This window comes from Saccopteryx bilineata, chromosome 8 (assembly GCF_036850765.1).
Source record: "Saccopteryx bilineata isolate mSacBil1 chromosome 8, mSacBil1_pri_phased_curated, whole genome shotgun sequence".
Taxonomy (NCBI): Eukaryota; Metazoa; Chordata; class Mammalia; order Chiroptera; family Emballonuridae; genus Saccopteryx; species Saccopteryx bilineata.
This window is the reverse complement of record NC_089497.1, coordinates 35,727,943-35,748,693: the sequence shown is the minus strand read 5'-3', so window position 1 is coordinate 35,748,693 and position 20,751 is coordinate 35,727,943.

Here is a 20,751-nt window from a genome sequence, read left to right as displayed (position 1 = left end):
ACATATATATACTCACTCTTAACTTCTTCTGACTGGAAGTTACACTATCAGTTCTATTCACATCCCTACTAGACAAGCTAATCAGATAGCTCTGACCTAATAGCAAGGACAATTTGGAAATGTGTCCTTCTTGTATTTTTAATTTGTTTGAAAATTTTTTATTAATTTTAATGGGATGACATCAATAAATCAAGGTACATATGTTCAAAGAAAACATGTCCAGGTTATCTTGTCGATCAATTATGTTGCATACCCATCACCCAAAGTCAGATTGTCCTCCATCACCTTCTATCTAGTTTTCTTTGTGCCCCTCCCCCTCCCCTTCCCCTCTCTCTCCTTCCCTTACCCCCCCCCCGCCCCGTAACCACCACACTCTTGTCCATGTCTCTTAGTCTCGTTTTTATGTCCCACCTACGTATGGAATAATGCAGTTCTTGGTTTTTTCTGATTTACTTATTTCACTCCGTATAATGTTATCAAGATCCTACCATTTTGCTGTAAATGATCCGATGTCATCATTTCTTATGGCTGAGTAGTATTCCATAGTGTATATGTACCACATCTTCTTTATCCAGTCATCTATTGACGGGCTTTTTGGTTGTTTCCATGTCTTGGCCACTGTGAACAATGCTGCAATGAACATGGGGCTACATGTGTCTTTACGTATCAATGTTTCTGAGTTTTTGGGGTATACACCCAGTAGAGGGATTGCTGGGTCATAAGGTAGTTCTATTTGCAGTTTTTTGAGGAACCACCATACTTTCTTTCATAATGGTTGTACTACTTGACTTTCCCACCAACAGTGAATGAGGGTTCCTTTTTCTCCGCAGCCTCTCCAACATTTGCTATTGCCTGTCTTGCTAATAATAGCTAATCGAACAGGTGTGAGGTGGTATCTCATTGCAGTTTTGATTTGAATTTCTCTAATAACTAATGAAGATGAGCATCTTTTCATATATCTGTTGGCCATTTGTCTTTTTAGAAGGGGAAATGTAAAATAGGATCTCATGAACCCATGGAATTGCTTCTGCCTCTGCTACATCTCTACCACTGATTATGGTGCAGATAATTAAAGGGCTGCTGCATTATCTCTTATTACACTCACAGGCAAAAAAAAAAAAAAAAAAAAAGAGATAGTACAGAGCTTAGGTCTTCCTGATAGTAGCGTTCTATATTTATAAATTTACAGAGATTTGGAATATAGTAGGACATTAGAGTTTTCCACACTGGTTTTGTTGTTTCCCATGTTCACCATTTCATCTCCTGTGTCTAGTGCAGTGTATAGGCATCTATATTTGTTGCACGGATGTTGGAAGAGGGCTGAAGTGATGGTAGGTAGATGATTAGTAGGTGAAGCTGCTAATATTTCAGCACCTACTTGAAAAGTCTCATAATGAAAGTAAATATCTAGAAAGACACTGAAATTTTGAAACTGTCATTTTTCTGGCCAACTACCTTCTCTTAATCTTAATTAGAATGAAGGCTTTGTCCATAATGGTTTAAAACATATCTGACCAAAAGCCTGAACTATTGAATATCTGTTGAAACAGAATTCACAAATGTAGACAAACTCAGGCAATGATGCCCAGAGCTCTTTAGAAGAGAGGGCTGAGCAGGGGAACTCTAGTCTTTGTATATCCTGACTCAAATACCCCTTGCTGCTTGTCTGAGAGCTCGAGGAGGCCAAGACAACATTTTAGTGATTCAGCATAACTTAGACCTGTGATTCTTAACCTTTCCAAGTATAAGATTCTCTTTTAAATATGATATCAAAATGTTCAGAATTCCAAAGGTTCTAGATGCATTTTTTGAATCCGTAGCTGAGGAACTACAAAATAATGAAGGAACTACAAACTACAAAACACTTATCATTTCATTGCAGTCACTAGTATTAAGTGCATTTGTGCTCTATTAATTCCAACTATTATACATATATTTGAAAAATAGCCCCCAAAACCCCCCAAAACCAAGACCGATTTTTTCAGTCAACTAATTATACTTTGTGTATGATGGACTTGAAGATACTTTGCAGTAACTCTAAGGACCACTGGTTGGGAAGCATGGAATTAGGCTGAAGCAAGTGTCCCCACAGTGCCAAATGCAATTCTAGGCTTTCTGATAGTACTTTATGTTATATGTATGTATTTTGACCAGTTTTATTTGTTTGTTTGTTTATTTGTTTATTTATTTATTTTCTAGTGAGCACAAAGAAAGACAGAGAGAGGGATAGGCAGGCACAGACAGATAAGAGGGAGAGAGATGAGAAGCATCAACTCATAGCTGCAGAACTTTTGTTATTTGGTGATTGCTTCTCATATGTGCCTTGACAGAGGGGAGGGGTGCTACAGCAGAGCAAGTGACTCCTTACTCAAGCCAGCAAACTTGGGCTCAAACCAGTGACCTTGGGCTTCAGGCCAGCAGCTTTTGGGCTCAGGCCAGTGATCGTGAGTTCTTATCTATGAACCTATGCTCAAGTTGTTGACCCCACACTCAAGCTGATGAGCCTATTCTCAAGCCGGATGAGCTTGTGCTAAAGCCGGCATCCTCAGGGTTTCGAACCTGGGTCCTCAGTATCCCAAGACAAAGCTCTTACCACTGTGCCACTGCCCAATCAAGCCAGTTTTAGTTATTTAAAAAGAACACCTGACGTCGGCCTAGTGTGCGGAGGACCCGGGTTCGATTCCCGGCCAGGGCACACAGGAGAAGCGCCCATTTGCTTCTCCACCCCTCCGCCGCGCTTTTCTCTCTGTCTCTCTCTTCCCCTCCCGCAGCCAAGGCTCCATTGGAGCAAGGATGGCCCGGGCGCTGGGGATGGCTCTGTGGCCTCTGCCTCAGGCGCTAGAGTAGTTCTGGTCGCAACATGGCGACGCCCCGGAGGGGCAGAGCATCGCCCCCTGGTGGGCAGAGCGTCGCCCCATGGTGGGCGTGCCAGGTGGATCCCAGTCGAGTGCATGTGGGAGTCTGTCTGACTGTCTCTCCCTGTTTCCAGCTTCAGAAAACTGAAAAAAAAAAAAAAAAAAGAACACCTGATTATGACTGTTTCACATTTCAGTAGGAAGTAAGATGTACAGAGTATATATATGTGTGTGTGTGTGTGTGTGTGTGTGTTTATTTATCCACTCATTTACTGTTCTAGACACTGAAAAGACTGGTGAACATTAATAACACTGGGGAACAATTTTTTTTTCCATTTTCTGTTGCATGAGGTTTTAGAACTGTTTCCATATATTTCTGCACCGCTGATTCCAAATCTGAAATCCACTGTTTGGTGCATGCTCTAGTTTTTATGCAATTTTAATTTCTTTTTGTTACAGTTAATGACATGCATTGGTTTTTAAACTGGAGTTAAAGGGCAACAACTCTTGGATTGAACATAATCACAAGGTAATTAATGTTTTACAAACATTACTTTTACAAAATTGTAGTTGTTTTTAAATGTAAAAAATTATTATCTGATAAAAATACCCTCTTATTTTGTTTTAAGATTGAATCATGGCTTCTTCAAGTAAGCGTAAATGTAAGAATAGTCCCGACACCTTCTGTTATATATGTGGCTGTTATACACTTCAACGTCAAAGGTGCAATATTTCATCATTTGTAACACGTGCATATATTTGCCTATTTTCAAGTTCCCCTTGGCAATCAAGACAAGAATTGGGCTCCTTGTGTTGTGTGTTATAATTGTGAGGAAATGCTTCCTGACTGGACAAAAGGAAACACAAATGAATGCCTTTTGGTATTCCCATGGCTTGGCGTGAATCTAAGGACCACAGCAGTGACTGTTATTTCTGTCTGATCCATACAAAAGGCATTGGCAAGAAAAAATGGCATATGATCGCATACCCTAATATTCCTTCAGCAATAGGACCTATCCCACACTCTGAGACACTCCCAGTTCCAGTTTTTAATGGTTTTATTTCTTCTAAGGATGAGAAAAGTGAACATGATGATCAAGTGTATTTTGACAAGATGCATGAGGAAATCGTTGTAGAATCTGAAAGGTCTTCTTCTGATGCCAAGCAGTCACTAACCCCTCAGCAGTTTAGCCAACCCAAATTGAATGACTTAGTAAGAATGACATAAAAATTATCCTCAACTTTCTGAAATATGAGGAGCATAACTGGATTATTTGCGTGGATCTTAAAATAGTAAATTTCCTGCTAGGAAAACAGAGAGGTTTTATGAAGTATCCTTGCTGTCTGTGTTTGTGGGACAGCCGAGCTTGGGGGAAACACTGGACAAAGAAGGAGTGGCCAAAACATGAAGCTTGGAAGAAGGGATGCAAAATATTGTGAATGAATCTGTAGTTAATCGAGACAGGATCATTTTTCCCCCACTTCACATCAAACTTGGCTTGATGAAGCAGTTTGTTCAGGCTTTGAATAGAGAAAGTGAATGCTTTCAACATATCATTTCTGCTTTTCCTGCCTTGTCTTTCGAGAAGATAAAAGCAGGTGTATTCAATGGACCTCAAATTCGAACCCTCATACATGATGAAGAATTTACCAGGAAGATGAATAAAGAGGAGATAGCAGCATGGCAGTCTTTTATGGCAGTTATGAAGAACTTCCTTGGCAACAAAAAAGCAGAAAACCATTAACTTCTGGTTCAAAGGATGCTGTTGGCTTTCCACAACACTGGATGTAACATGAGCCTTAAGATTCACTTCCTGAACAGTCACCTTGATAAGTTTCCTGAAAATCTTGGAGCTGTTAGTGATGAGCAGACTACTGCTGGAGCATCAAATGAGATTGTCCTCAACAAGTACACAAACGCAAGAGCTACAAGCACAAATTTTGCCTGAATAGAATTTAAATAAGTTTTGTGCAAATTTTATGATTAAAATAAGTGTTTTAATATGTTCTATTTTGAAATTGTAGACAAATTCTGGATGCAATCATATCTTTTAGTGTATTAGTGTATTTACTGCATTATATAAATTATTATATTTTCACAAAGATGATGCCCAAGAAGACATTCTACTTCATTATGTTAAACTAAATGTTGAAAATTTTACAATAAGATAAAAACCTAAAATTTTGAATTGCAAAAAAAATTGTAGCTTAGACAGAAAAATTAATGTCAGATTTGAGATCAGCACACTCGAATTAGGTAAGAACAAGTGTTTCTGTGGATGTAACAAAAATTTTGTTCCCCAGTGTAATAAAAGTTAATATTTATATAGTAGTTAATACCTATCAGATGTATTTTTATAATGCATTTTAAAATGTCTTTAGCCCCTTATTAACTGTATTTTACATATGAGAAAACTGAGACATGGAGAAGTTAAGCAGTGTACTCGAGGCTATACTTCTAGTACTCAAATCTATATTCTTTTTTCTTTTTTTTTTTTTTTGATAGAGACAAAGAGAGAGTCAGAGAGAGGGACAGATAGGGACAAACAGAAAGAGATATGGGAAGCATCAATTCTTCATTTAGGCACCTTAGTTGTTCATTAATTGTTCTCTCATTCGTGCTTTTCCGTGGGGTGGGAAAGGGGGCTTCAGCAGAGAGAGTGACCCCTTGCTCAAGCCAGCAACCTTGGGTTCAAGCCAGGAACCTTTGGACTCAAGACAGTAACCATGGACTCTTGTCTATGATCCCACACTCAAGCTGGTGTCCCTGTGCTTAAGCTGGGGAGCTCCTGTTTAAGCCGGATGAGCCTGTGCTCAAGCCAGCAACCTAGGGATTTTGAGCCTCGATCCTTCAAGTCCCAGTCCAATGCTCTATTCACTGCGCCACCACCTGGTCAGGCCTCAAAACAATATTCTTAATTATAATAGTATATTGCCCCTCAATACTGTTACTACCCTCTGTCTCATGGAACTTAGTATCAATTCAGTGAAAAATAAACAAGTAAAAAAATTCTAAACTTATGCATAGGCCAGTTATGTGATAGAGTGGGTTTTGTGCATTTATTTTCAAAGGAGTATTTAAGAAAGCCTTATAGTCAGTTACTTTCCAAAATGTCCACAGAAACATTGGGTCCATGCCAAAAGAGCCTAAACATTTGGCAATGTCCACCATTATTGAACTAATAAAACACGATATAGTATTTTTATGTATTATCTTGTAAACCAAAAGTGTAAATAAATATAATGAGCTATATGAACCCAGGAATGTTTCACAAGTGTGGGCATTTTTGATAGGATTAAATTTCAAGGACCTTTTGGTTTGGACTTTTGGACAGGAGAAAATCTTTGCTAATCCTGAGAAAGTTTCATTGGGAAAATGACGTTAGAGTATATAAATAATTATATATTCATCTTCTCTCTTCTCAACCAGTCCACCACCAAAGCCTCTCTTTCCTCTTTAGGGAACTGACTGAAAATATGGTGCTTCTAAAGCCATAATTTGTAGCATCTGTAGAATGATTAGATTGCTAGTGCAGACATGTCTTTACAACATAGTTCCATTATGTATTGTTCACTTTGTATATATCTCTGGGATGATCAAATGCCACAGAGGTCCTATATTGAAAATTATTAAGACTTGTTTTTAGTTTGTGATTTATTGCTGGGTTCTCTTATACTGAATTATTTCCCATTATTTTGTTTCCACACACCACATCTTGCAAGAACTCTGAGCATAAGTTATACTAAGAAGATGAATCAAAGAAAATAATATCTATTAAATTTAAGCCATGGTCTATCAGACTGACCTGGTATCTCAACCATGCTGCTATGCTACTTTTATTTTGACTATTTTTTACCTTGTTCCAGCAACTATAAGTTTGAACAGTAAGATGACAAGTGTAAACAGTATTTCAAAGGAAAGCTCCATGTTATCTGCATTAGTCCTCCTGATTCTTATGTCCTTGTTGTTTTGACTCAAGAAGTCTACTTTCTAATTTATACAACCAACTGTTGACTTCTTAATGCATATGCATCCATAGTTATGTGTCTGTGCTCATATTTGCGATGAAATACATAGGTCTCTCTCACACACACATCCTCTAACCTTTGTGGAGGAGAAGGTGAAACTTCTCTAAGTAACTGTCCCGATTATTCATCTCCTCAAATGCAAATCTATGTGTCTCAGCTTTTAGATATGTTTTAGAAGACTTGAGGCTGTTCTCTTTGAAGAACCCCCTTACCAGTTTATCTCCTTTGCTTGCCTGGCTCCTCATAAATTTCCTATGTGGTTCTATGTCTGTTTTAAAAGATCTAACATGCTTAAGCTGTCAGTGTGCTCTTGTATATAATAAGTTTAAAAATTTTTTAAACACTGATTCATTGAATTTCTCTAAGTTCTGAGGAAGGTGAGAAAGAGTTGATATAACTTTGTTCCACTCAGAAACTTTTCTCTTAATACATTAATAATCAATATCCAATATTTGCCCATCTTTCCCTTTCTATATTGATTATTTTTCTTCAGGAAATATTTATTGCATGCCTATTCTATGACTAGCACCTTGAAAACTGCTACAGATATATTTTTGAAAAATTCATAATCTTTGTCCTCCAGATAATTTTTACAATATGGCAGAATTAGTGTAAAAGATTGTGTGATTATGCAACATGTAAGTAATAATAATATAAAACAGTAGTAATATTTTACTGAGTGCTTATGATGTGCCAGTTCCACTTCAAGATTTAACCTGTATTAATCCTTTTAATTTTCATAATAACTCAATGAACTAGGTATTTTATGTCAAATCTTAGATAAGAAAATTGCAGCACAGAGATTTCAGAACTTTGTCCTGTGTCATATAGCTAGTAAGTGGAGTGGCTGGGAGTCCAACCCAGACAACCTAGAAAAGATACTGTACTCATTTCCAGTATCTTTTACACATTTAAAGTATTAATCATTAGTTTTTTAATATCCTGCTTTACCCCTTCTTCTGGATTAATCTTCTAAGACAAAGCCTGCAGCTTGTAATTTTCCTTTTCAATCCTTCTGGTGGTTTGTTTGTCCCTATATATTCTCATGTAACATTTAACACCTGCCATCAAGTATATATGGTCATAAACACCTTATTGCTGAAGCTGTCTACTTCAATCATATTGAGTAACCTGTGTCTCTTACATGCTCAATCCCATTTTTTTTACCATTTTCCAAGTGCTCACCCGTCTACATAAAATATCTTTCTGTCTCTCTACAAATCAATTCAATACCTATACTTCCTTTAACAATAGAGACCAAACTCTTATTTCTTCCTAAATTTCTGTAGTTTGAAAACATTCTGGTGTGTCCTAATACATCCTAATTATTTTCTGGTAACTGTTTTATTTCTTTTTAACCATCCAGATACAATTGTAACTGATAAAGATCATGTATTTTACTCTTTTTTAAAAAAAACTTATAGTGACAAGAATATATTAGATGATGTCTACCTCTTTCTTGACTGACATCGTTTTGGAGAAGAAATGATGGCCTATTTCAAGCACTTTTTCATATAGAAAGAATGTTTCCAGGGAAGAGTTAAAGAAGCAGATTAATGCTGTTTCTTTTCTTTTACTGTTTTAGAGAGGTAAGGAGACAAAGTAAAGAAAGAAATAAAAGAAAAACACCAAATCGAGCTATTCCTGTATGTACCCTGGCTGGGCAATCAAATCAGTAACCTCTGTGCTCTGAGATGAAGCTCTAAGCAACCAAGCTATCCAGCCAGGGTTTAATTTTTTATCTATTGATTGATTCTTAGAGACAGAGAAGAAGGAAGAAAGAAGGAAGAGGGAAGGAAGGCATTCATTTGTTCTTCCATTCAGTTGTGTATTCATTGGTTGCTTCCCATGTGTGCACTGACCAGAGATGGAACCTGCAACCTTGTACTTTTGAGACTACACTCTTAACTAATTGAACTAACAGACCAAGGTCAATACTGTTCCTTTATGTAAGTGATAGTTTGTAGCACATGTAATTCTCTGCCGTGAACCAGCACGGCTAGTAATTCCAGGTCCTGAGTGCAAACAGCGCAGAATTAAGAAAATAAGCTTTGAGAAAAACAGATGGGCTCAGGAGGCCTCTGTAATGCTGATGGCAAGAACAGAGTGTGCTCAACACCTGCTTCCTGTTTTATTTATAGGGCAAAGTAAGGCCATTAGCAAATTAAAGAGATCTCTGATCACATTTCCAAGGCAACCCAAGAATTCTACCAAGTGCAGAAAAACCCCACCATATATAACATCTTAACTTAACAAAACAAAAGATAAAAAGAAACTTGCCTCCAGTCTTTCCGAGGAACATGGGGGGCAGGATGAGTATAAACAATCCAGCACCATAGCAAAATAACCTTTAGCAACTTCATAAAACAAGTGACGTTGGGCAGACTGTCAACTTAATGCCAGTTCCCCACACCTCTGTCCCCCCAAAATCTAAACTGAAAAGACCCCGTTGGCCCTCAGTCCCTAACAATTCTCTATTGTATAAATTATTCTCCAGAATTTTAAGACTTCATGCTTTCTATACACATATGTGGTTGGGTTTTGTCACCCTTGGAAAAGACAGAAAAGAGATAGCAGGAGAGGATGCAAACTTAAATTGCACAGGATGTTGTTTCCCCATCAAAACCTTCCTTCCTTCCTTCCTTCCTTCCTTTCTTTCTTTCTTTCTTTCTTTCTTTCTTTCTTTCTTTCTTTCTTTCTTTCTTTCTTTCTTTCTTTCTTTCTTTCTCCTTCCTTCCTTCCTTCCTTCCTTCCTTCCTTCCTTCCTTCCTTCCTTCCTTCCTTCCTTCCTTTTCTTTTTCCTTCCTTCCTTCCTTCCTTCCTTCCTCCCTCCCTCCCTCCCTCCCTCCCTCCCTCCCTTCCTTCCTTCCTTCCTTCCTTCCTTCCTTCCTTCCTTCCTTCCTTCCTTCCTTCCTTCCTTCCTTCCTTCCTCCTTTCCTTTCCTTTCTATTCCATTTCCTTCCCTTTCCCTTTTCTTTCTTTCTTTCTTTCTTTCTTTCTTTCTTTCTTTCTTTCTTTCTTTCTTTCTTTCTCTTGACTCTGTGGAAGTCAAGGGGCAGGTGGTACAACACATTCTTATCACTGATCAGAATTAAAGGGTATGTTGACTTCTAATATGGTGCTTTTGACATTCCTACTTTTTCTTATTGGATGAACCATCTCTGTTTCAAATTCTTCTCCTTTTATAAATTGTAGTTTAAGATGTCTACCTAACAATTACAGAGTCAGTAACTAAATACAAGCTCCTAATAAATAATAATAATAATAATAATAATAATAATAATAATGTATGGTTCATCATTAAGTTAGAGAAGGCTGTCTTACTTTCTAATGCAACTCATAATGAACTAGTCACCAAATACAATATAATAAAAGACTGGAATATATCTTTTGAGTTGTAGTGCATAAGCACCCATACTAATTCTTGTTGCTCATATATATTTTGAAAATATATTGGCAACTTGCAATCATTGGATTTCATAGAAATTGCACATCAACTGTGTGCTTTAATTTGCAATATTTCATTCATATGTATTACAAAGCAGTTGGCATTTCCATAATAGACAGTGTTTTAGAGCATTAATAGAACCATACTAATTGGCCACCAGACAAAATTTGCAATGTGGACCTAACCTCTGGGCAGTTTTTAAGTAATTACTATTATGGAGTCAAACCACTTTGGAGTATTTATTTTACTAAGTACTGTATACTGCAATAGAACAGGAAAATAAGACTTCCTTCCCAATATGTTTTAAAAAGATTTCTACCTTTGGGGCTTGAAAATACATTTCCTCTTAAATGTAGAGAATTCATAACTTACCATTAAAATTGCAATCAGAACCTACCAGCTTTAATACATAAATATTTTATACATATTTTAAACATGTGCACTTAATGTAATTACTCCATTTGAACACAGCTTTAAGTGAATTCATATAAAAGACTTGGGATTTATGCCATTGTGTAGGAGATTAAAAAGTATTTTATAAAAACTTTAATAAATGGCTTTCTGAGCAATGTGAGTATTCAAAATTGTGTTAAATATGCAACAAAATGCATCTGAAATACCTATTGTGTATACAATAAAGCTAATATTCTGCAAGAGAAAAAATAATTCTCATTGAATATTTTAGAGCCATATATATTTTTGCAAGTTATTTTATAATTGTCATACTAGTTTTTCTTTAGCAGCACTGGTTGGAAATGATGCTGTTTAAACTGGAAGACTGAAGAGTAAAAAGATATATATATACACACACACACACACACACACACACACACACACACACACACACAGATGGAGTTATATCCTCTCAGATGAAGATAGTTTCATACAACTAAGCATTCTCCCCCAGCTCATTTACTGTTGTTTTTTTTCCAGAGGAGCTTAAGTGTGTGCTTTCTCAGAATCCCTATCTTCTTTGACATTTTTGATCTTCCTGAACCTCCATGAACCTGAAACTGTAAAACTGATTAACATCAGAGAGCTGAATAGACCCCAAGGAACAGAGAGAATTGGAGGTGATCATGGAGTTCAAGTTCTCAAAATTGGTGGCTGGGTCTGAGTTGAATTCACATTATTGCATGGCAAGAGTAAGGTTGTCAAACTAACAAAAGTCAGGGTTATTTGAGTACTTGGATCTCCAATTTATCACTGCATTTACTTGGGCAACTTACAACACTAGACCCATTTCATTAGTATGGTGTCTGTGAGAGCTTGAGTGGGAATGAGGGTAATACCTTTTAGAGGGGATGTTTACCTGTGACTGAGAATATTCACAGTCGGGTTGGAATGGTGTGTCCATGATCCGTGAACAAGTGTTAGGTAGACGTAGACCTAGATTTTCATTATTATTACTATTTGTTACAGTTATACTTGCCAAATTTAGGGCATTTATTTTTTAAATTATTATAAGGGCTATATTTTTAGGTAATATAACGTTTAAAGTTATAAACAAAGGAATTACTAAAAATACCTGGGTTTTAAAATTAAAATGCTGGCCTGACCTGTGGTGGTGTAGTGGATAAAGCGTCAACCTGGAAATGCTGAGGTCGCCAGTTTGAAACCCTGGGCTTGCCTGGTCAAGGCACATATGGGAGTTGATGCTTCCTGCTCCTCCCCACCTTCTCTCTCTGTCTTTCTCCTCTCTCTCTCTCGCTCTCTCTCTCCTTTCTAAAATGAACAAATAAAAAAATTAAAATTAAAATTAAAATGCTTCCCAAAGTTTGGCCTTAGCTCACTGAGATCACCTTTCTGTTTTAATTAGCTATTATAAGCCATTATGAAAAATACTATTACTACTATTAATACATTCCTATTTCCAACATGTGCTGCTCATGATTGATATAAGTTATAAGTGGGCATTTATTTTTATGAATTATTCTTCAGTAACATAGTTTAAAAACATGGATTTTGGAGATGTCACATAGGTTCAAATTCCAGCTTTGACATTTACAAACTAAATGACCTTGGGCAATTTACTTAACTTCCTGTATTAATTTCCTCATTTGTAAAATATGAACAATAATAGAATAATTATATCTATTCCATTAGTTGCTGTGTATTATATATGTACATATTTCTTTGAATGGTAAAACAGTCTAGACCAAATTAAGTCCTATATAAACACTACTTATTATTAATGCATGCTTTCACATATGCAATGAAATAATTCTCTCAGAGTTTCCAGGTACTCAAATTTTGATAATGGTAGAAGGTTTGCTGAACTATGAAGATTTATTTTGTATCCGGTTTCATGACAGGTATATATACTTGATGGATCCTATAAATGGAGGTGACAGATGCCTAATAAGTATTTTTTTTCTTTGTGGAACTTAAGAATACTATCTATGTAGAAAGCAAAAACAAAAAAAAATTAATATATAAAGTCCTTGACTTCTGTAGGAAAAAGGCATAATCTGATAGTGAAATAAAAATAATAATAATTAATTTTTCAATGCTGTAAAAAAGAGTAAATTAAATTAAACTAAAATAAGATGAGTCTGTTATCAGTCACACTTGCCAACCATGTTGTCAATAGTGTGAGAAAGATAGACATGTTCTAGAATTTATTGAAGATATTTGAGTATGTAGCTTAAAAATTTAAGGTTACCACTTACCACAGACAGAGAAATATCATATAGGACTTTCAGATTAGTTATAAGAAATGAGTGGAGAACAGGAAAGACTAAGAAAACTTCATCAGTCTGACAGAAAGCAGGAAAAGTGAAAAGAGGAGAACAAAGGAAAGAAAACCCAGAACACTCAGAAAATATGGTAGAAATAAAATCAATTATATTTAAGCTAAAAGAATCAACGAGGAAGTTGTTTAGTTTGTTGGATTATTAATATATAGGAATTAAGTAGTATTCTTATACAATTAAGCTTCCCAACATGAATTAATTTCTGATGCCTCTAGACAAAAAGTGAAGACAAACAAAATATAAAATCAACCGATGAACATATAAACAAAGTATAATATTTCCATAAAATGAAGTTATATTCAGTGAATTTAAGAAAATACTGATTTATGCTTTACATAGGTGAATATTGAAACCATTATGCTAAGTTAAAGAAGTCAGTCCTAAAAAAACCACATATTTTATGATTCCATTTATGTGAAATGTCCAGAACATGAAACTTTAGAAACAGGAAGTAGAAGCCCTGGCTGGTATTTAAGTTCATTAGAGTGTCTTCAGAAAACACCACGGTTGTGGCACCAGGTCAGGGCACATATGGAAAGCCAACAATGAATGCACAACTAGGTGGAACAAATAAATGCTTCTATCTATCATCTATCTATCTATCTATCTATCTATCTATCTATCTATCTATCAATCATCTATCATCTATCTATCTTTCTCTGTCTCTCTAAATCAATCAATATAAAAAATTAAAAATGAAACAGAAAGATTAGGTTGTCTGGGGCTAGGTAAATGAGGGTGAAAATTAATGCTAATGGGTTTAAATATTCTCTTTGGAGTGATAAAATATTTTAAAACCATATTATGGTAATGGTTGCACAATTCCATAAATATACTAAAGACCATTAACCTGTACCCTTTAAAAAGGTGAGTTTTATGCACATTATATCTCATTAGAGTTGTTAAAAAAGCATTAGTAGAAAAGATACCTATATAACCTAACTACACTAACCTAACAACATATTAAATAATTTAATTACCTCAATAAATTCTAAAACACATTTGATAAAGAACATTTATTTATAAGATATATGTTCTTAAAATCCTAGGGTAATCATCAATTTAATTGTAAAATGTTGAAGGTTTTTTAGTTTTAGAATGATAAAACCAATGTTTATTATTATAGTGAAGGTCCTTGTCAGTGGAATAAAACAAATAATGTAAAAATAAATAAAACATATATAAAAAAAGAAGAAATAAAGCCTTCATTATTTTTGCAAATTATATTATTTTAAAATAAAATTCATAAAATAAATTACTAGAATTTATAAATACACATAGAAAAGTTGCTAATTATAAGTTTAATAAAAATATTAAGGCATTAATATATACAAGTAACATAAATATTAGAAAACAAGACAGTAAAATAGTTACCACATAAATAACATCTTAAAATATTAAGCACATAAAAATAATTTTTCAAATGGACAAGACCATTGCATAGAAAACTACAGAGCTCTATCAAAAAAAAGTATTGGGAGAAATTTAAAAAATAAGCAAGCAGAAGAAAAAATGTTTTCATATCTTTAGTCTCAGTATTATAAAGTTGTCTATTTTACTTCAATGGCTTATAGATCTAGTGCAATTTCGATCAAAATTTCAACAAGTTTTCTTTAAAAAGGACAAACTGATCAATTACATAAGTTATGTGGAAATACAGATAGCTAATATTAACAAGCACTCTTAATGAAAACAAGTATCAAGACTCGCTCTACCAGAAATTAAGATGTATTATAAAGCTGTAATAATAAGGTGTGGAATTGACTCAAGGTTAGGCTGATGGACATGTAAAATAATACTGAGAGTCCTAAACTAGAATCGTATTTAGAAGGACACTTGATTTCGGAGATGGGGTAGTACACAATGCAAAGAGAAAAAAAACCCACATCTTTTCAATAGATAGTGCTGGTTCAAATGAATTTTACTATAGTAAAAAGAAAAAAAAAATGAAATTGCCCACCACACAGACACATAAATTGAAAGGCAACTCAATAAATTTTCTAGAAATTAATATGAGAAGAATTCATAAACCTCCTTTAGGAAAATATATCTTACTAGGACACATACACAGTCACCACTAAGGAAAAAATAATATAATGGATTATGTTAACATTAAAAACATCTTAAAAGATACCATTAAGAGAATAAAAGGTAAGCCACAGAATGAAATAAAATATTTTAAATATGTATGTCTAACAAAGAATACATAACTAGAATGAAAAAAAGAAAACCCTCTACAAATCAATAAGAAAATGACAATGCAATATAAAAATAACTAAGATCTGGAAATAGCCCGAATACCATCAGTAGATGAGTGAATATAAAAATACAATTTAATACTACATGTCTGTCAAAAAGAAATCTTACCTTTTACAACAGCATGGATGGACCTGGAGATTATTATGCTAAGTGAAATAAGCCAGTCAGAGAAAAAGAAGTACCACATGATCTCCCTTATATATGGAATCTAATGAACACAATAATTGAAAAACAGACTAGAAACAGAGGCATGACCACATGAAACACTTGGACAGTCGTCAGAGGAGAGGGGATGAAGGGACTCTAATAGAAGGTGAAGGGATTAACCAAAAATCATATGTATAACACATAGACACAGATAACAGTATGGCAACAACCAGAGGGAAAGGGGACAGGGACAGGTGGAAATGAGCAAAGGAGGGAGAATGGAGATGGAAAAAGACTTTGGTTGGGGCAGAGGGTGCACATGCAGTGTGCAGGTGGTGTTATATTGAGTTGTACACTTGAAACCGGTATGGCTTTGTGAACTAATGTCACCCCAATGAAATCAATGAACAAAAACAACAAATAGGCAAAAGATTTGAATAGGAAGTTCACAAAAGAGAATATTCAAATGGCTAAATGAACATTTTAAAAAACTCAACCTCACTGGTGATAAGGGAAAACCAAGTTATGTACCACTGTATATTAATCAAAAATACTAAAATTAATAAAGGGTTTACAGAGAATGTGGACAAATAGGAGTCCTCCTATTTTGCTTCTAGGGGTATAAATTGGTGCAACTACTTTGGAAAAATGTTTAGTAGCATCTCTCAAAGCTGATGTTTTGCATACTTTATGATCCAGCAGTTTCATTCCTAGGTATACCATGCAAAAAAATGTGTTTGTGTGCACAACAAAAATGTAAATAAAAATTTATATCTGCATTTTTCGTAATAGTTTTAATCTGAAAAAAACCATAAATGTCTGCCAAGCAGTAGTCTAGATAAATTAGTGTGTTACAGTCATACAATGAAATGCTCTACAAAAAGGGAAATGAAGAAACTACCCTCATACCCAACAATAAAGATGAATTTCACAATTGCACTATTGGTGGGGGAGTATTTACTGTGTAATTTCATTGCTATGAAATTGTACAAAGTAGTCAAAGCTAAGATACAATGTTCAAAGGCAAGAGAGTGTTTTCCTTTAAGGAGATGAGAAAGGGCAGTGGTTGGAAGTAAACTTGAAAGGACTTCTGCAGTTAACAGTGTCCTCTGTTGTCATAGTAATAATGACCCTGGAATTGGCTTTGTGATAATTCACTGAGCTGTACATTTGTATTTTTTGCACTTGTCATTATGTGTATTATATGTAATAATACAAAATAATTTATAAAACAAAGAAGCTATACTGACCGCATCTAAGAAGTTTTGGTGTGTGTATGGTGAATTTAACTGTATAAAAGATCAATTAAATTACAGACCAAAAATACAGTAACCAAAAATCACACAATGAAATATCATGTGTGCATACTCATGAATATTTTAAATTTTCATGTTGACTCCCCTTCCACAAGTCTTAATGTTAAATCAGTCTACTTCTTTTCATCAGTGTAAGATTTAAAGAGGCGTTCTTAGACTTGCTGGTTCAAGCCAAGCCGTTGAAGAGGCTGCTATTGAGAAAAGATCTGAAGAGAGCTGCATAGGCTTTTTAGCAGACAAGAACACAATCAAGGCAGTTCTTCTGTGCCAGCAAGACTGGCACCATGTCAGTGGCTCTATCACTCTAAATAGGGCCAAATGCAGTCAAGGTTGTTTGTCACTAGACTCTCTGAAAACTGTTGAGCCTTAGAAATGTTTTGCATATTCATTAGTGATCACTGCTGCAAGACTTTAAGACAATCATGTAGATGAATCAGTATCTTCCAGTAACTGTTTTTGGCACTGTGCACTGTCCCTGAAATTGTAAATAAAAACATCCCTGAAACAGCTGCTGGACCCTCCTGGCTATTCTGTTTTCTTAAAGATCTGAGCATGGTACATTCATATTCATTATTTGTTTCCTGGAAAACATAGCTTTCTTGCCTCCATGCATATACAGAATGGGGCAAAAGTAGGTTAACAGTTATGAGTATGCAAAATGCAGTTTGTTCTTGTATTATTATTAATCATTGTATTATTTTCTTTTTGAATTACTGTGTTCCTTTTTTTAAAATTATTTTTATTTATTTATTCATTTTAGAGAAGAGAGACAGAGACAGATAGAAGGAGGGGAGGAGCAGGAAGCATCAATTCCCATATGTACCTTGACAGGACAAGGCCAGGGTTTTTTATTTTTTTTAATTTTTTTATATAATTTTATTTTTTTAATGGGGTGACATCAATAAATCAGGATACATATATTCAAAGATAACATATCCAGGTTATCTTGTCATTCAATTATGTTGCATACCCATCACTCAAAGTCAGATTGTCCTCTGTCACCTTCTATCTAGTTATCTTTGTGCCCCTCCCCCTCCCCCTTTCCCTCTCCCTCTCCCCCCTCCCCCCATAACCACCACACTCTTATCAATGTTTCTTAGTCTCACTTTTATGTCCCACCTACATATGGAATAATGCAGTTCCTGGTTTTTTCTGATTTACTTATTTCACTTCGTATAATGTTATCAAGATCCCACCATTTTAGGCCAGGGTTTTGAACCGGTAAAGTCAGCGTTCCAGGTGGATGCTTGATCCACTGCACTACCACAGGTCAGGCTGTATTATTTTCTATATGAACAACTGTAAATCTTCTTTTGTCCCACCCTGTATTACTGACAGGACATTCTTTTTTTTTTTTTTTTTTTTGACAGAGGCAGAGAGAGAGAATCAAAGAGAGGGATAGATAGGGACAGACAGAAGGGAGAGAGATGGGAAGCATCAATTTTTCGTTGTGGCACTTTAGCTCTTCATTGATTGCTTTCTCATATGTGCCTTGACCGTGGGGCTACAGCAGACCGAGTAACCCCTTGCTCGAGCCAGCAATCTTGGGTCCAAACTGGTGAGCTTTTTGCTCAAACCAGATGAACCAGCACTCAAGCTGGTGACCTCAGGGTCTCAAACCTGGGCCCTCCGCATCCTAGTCAAACACTCTATCCACTGCACCACCACTTGGTCAGGCTGACAGAACATTCTTCAGAGATACTTAAGTGGATGCAGGTTATAGTTTTTTTTTTTTTTCTTTGAACTTTTCACCCCTTTTAACAAGAAGTGAGTTTCTAGATGGTGAAGAGTAGCTTAAAATTTTGGGAGACATTGTATGAGCTAAGTTAAGATTTAAGATAAACTTCTTTGTATTCCAGCGGTAATGTTATTGTATTAACAATAAAGTCATATACATTAAATATTTAAGCCAGATATAAAAAAAGAGCTTTTGGAAACTTAGAAAAAATATTAGAATAAGTTATCAGATGGAAAGAAAGTGTTTTCTACTTGGAAGTCTTAAAATACAAAACCTGAGTGTCGGCCCAGCGTGTGAAAGTCTTGGGTTTGATTTCAGGTCAGGGCATACAGGTGCCAGAATGGCTCCTGCCGCAACAGAGCAACGCCCCAGATGAGCAGAGCATTGGCCCCTGGTGGGCTTGCTGGGTGGATCCTTGTCGGGTGCATGTGGGAGTCTGTCTGACTGCCTCTCTGCTTCTAACTTCGGAAAAATACAAAAAAAAAAGGATATAGGATCTAATTGGATGCAGCACAGACTATGAGATCTGAAAATGATTTCTTCTAAGTATTTTAACTTATCTTTTACTGGGATGAGAGCATATAGATGATTTTAGACAAATTTGGGGCAGTTTATTACTGGATTATTATTTTTTTACCCTTTGATATTAGATGAATTTGTGACACTTGTCAGAAAACTATTACAGCTCATTACTTTAAGCCAGTGTTTTCCAAGTACTCCTGATGACAGATTCTACTTTGGGTGCTTTTTAAAAACGCATTTGTCTGGGTGCCTCCTGAATCTAGAAATTATTATTCATGTAACAAGCAACCCAAGAGATTCTTATGTTCATAAATGATGATGATATATGATTTATAATTGAACTTTTGGATTGAAATAGTGAGGAATCAAGGGAATACTATTTAACTATTTATTGCTCTATATAATATAGGAATGAGCTAGAAAGACATGATTATAAACAAATGCAAAAGCTAATTGCAAAACTTCATTTAGTAGCTTATAAATTAACTTAATAATAGCATTGTAGTCTGTTATAGAGTGAGGGCTTCCCGCATATGTGGCAAGTGATTTTTTAGAATATTTTATAGTTTATAAAGAATAAAATCAGATATACTTACCCATTTGTTTCCCCACAAAACCCGGTGATATGTGGGTTACTATGATCAATTTCAGTTTCTAAATAAATCACTGGGAGTTCACAGAGGTTAAGTTACTTGAACTAATAATATCTCTTGCAACGTTTAATCTCATGTAATTTTAGAATAATTCTGTTGAAATTGTTTTCCTACTCATGACTCTGCTACAAGCTAAGGTTCTGAGTGCCATGGGTTACATCTTTCCTATTAACTTTATTCTCATGGGGTGACCTAAAGAAAACAACCTCTTGAAATAAAAACTTTCATTCTGAAGTGAAACATCCCCATGATGCTTTTTTTCCTTTTACAGCAAATTTTTTTGAGCTGTCATTTTTACTAGAATCTAGTGGTTATAATTTTCTACTCATAGTTTTCTAAGAAATTATTTATGACTTCCAGGCAGAAAGAACATTTTTTTAAAATCTGATTGTTTCTTTCCTAAGGCCAAAACTGAACACAAGTTCTCCAGAAAGCTAAAGATGGAACATGTGGATCACTTAATACAGCTTATCTTTCTATTAGCTGTCCTGTCAATGAGCATTAAATTTATTGCTAGGGAAAAAGTAAGATTTTAATACAGCAAAGGAAAACAACACAATGCTACAGCAAATATTCTAACAAAAAAATCTCCCTTTTAAAAAGAAACACATGATAAAAATTCACTGAATATTCAGGGAGATTCATCATCTTGAAAGACAACAGAAGAACTTTAACCTGAAAAAAAGAAAACCGTAATTGTTAGACTAGCTGAAAAAGAACTATATGATTTAACACATGGGTGGGATATAAAACTGAGAATCATGGATCTAGATAAAACTGAAGTGGTTACCAAGGGGATGGGGAGAAATAGGGGACAAATATATAATATTTAAAAAAAAAGAATAGCAGAAAATGATTTATTATATTTGAGCACAGAGAGTTACCTAAAAATTAATCAATTACATTATATGTATGATAAAAATTGGTTGATCACATAACGGCAAAATTGACAAACTAAATAGAGCATGACTGTTTCTGGAAGCAGATGAGTATATTTATGTACTAGTAGAACTGAATTGAGGAAACTT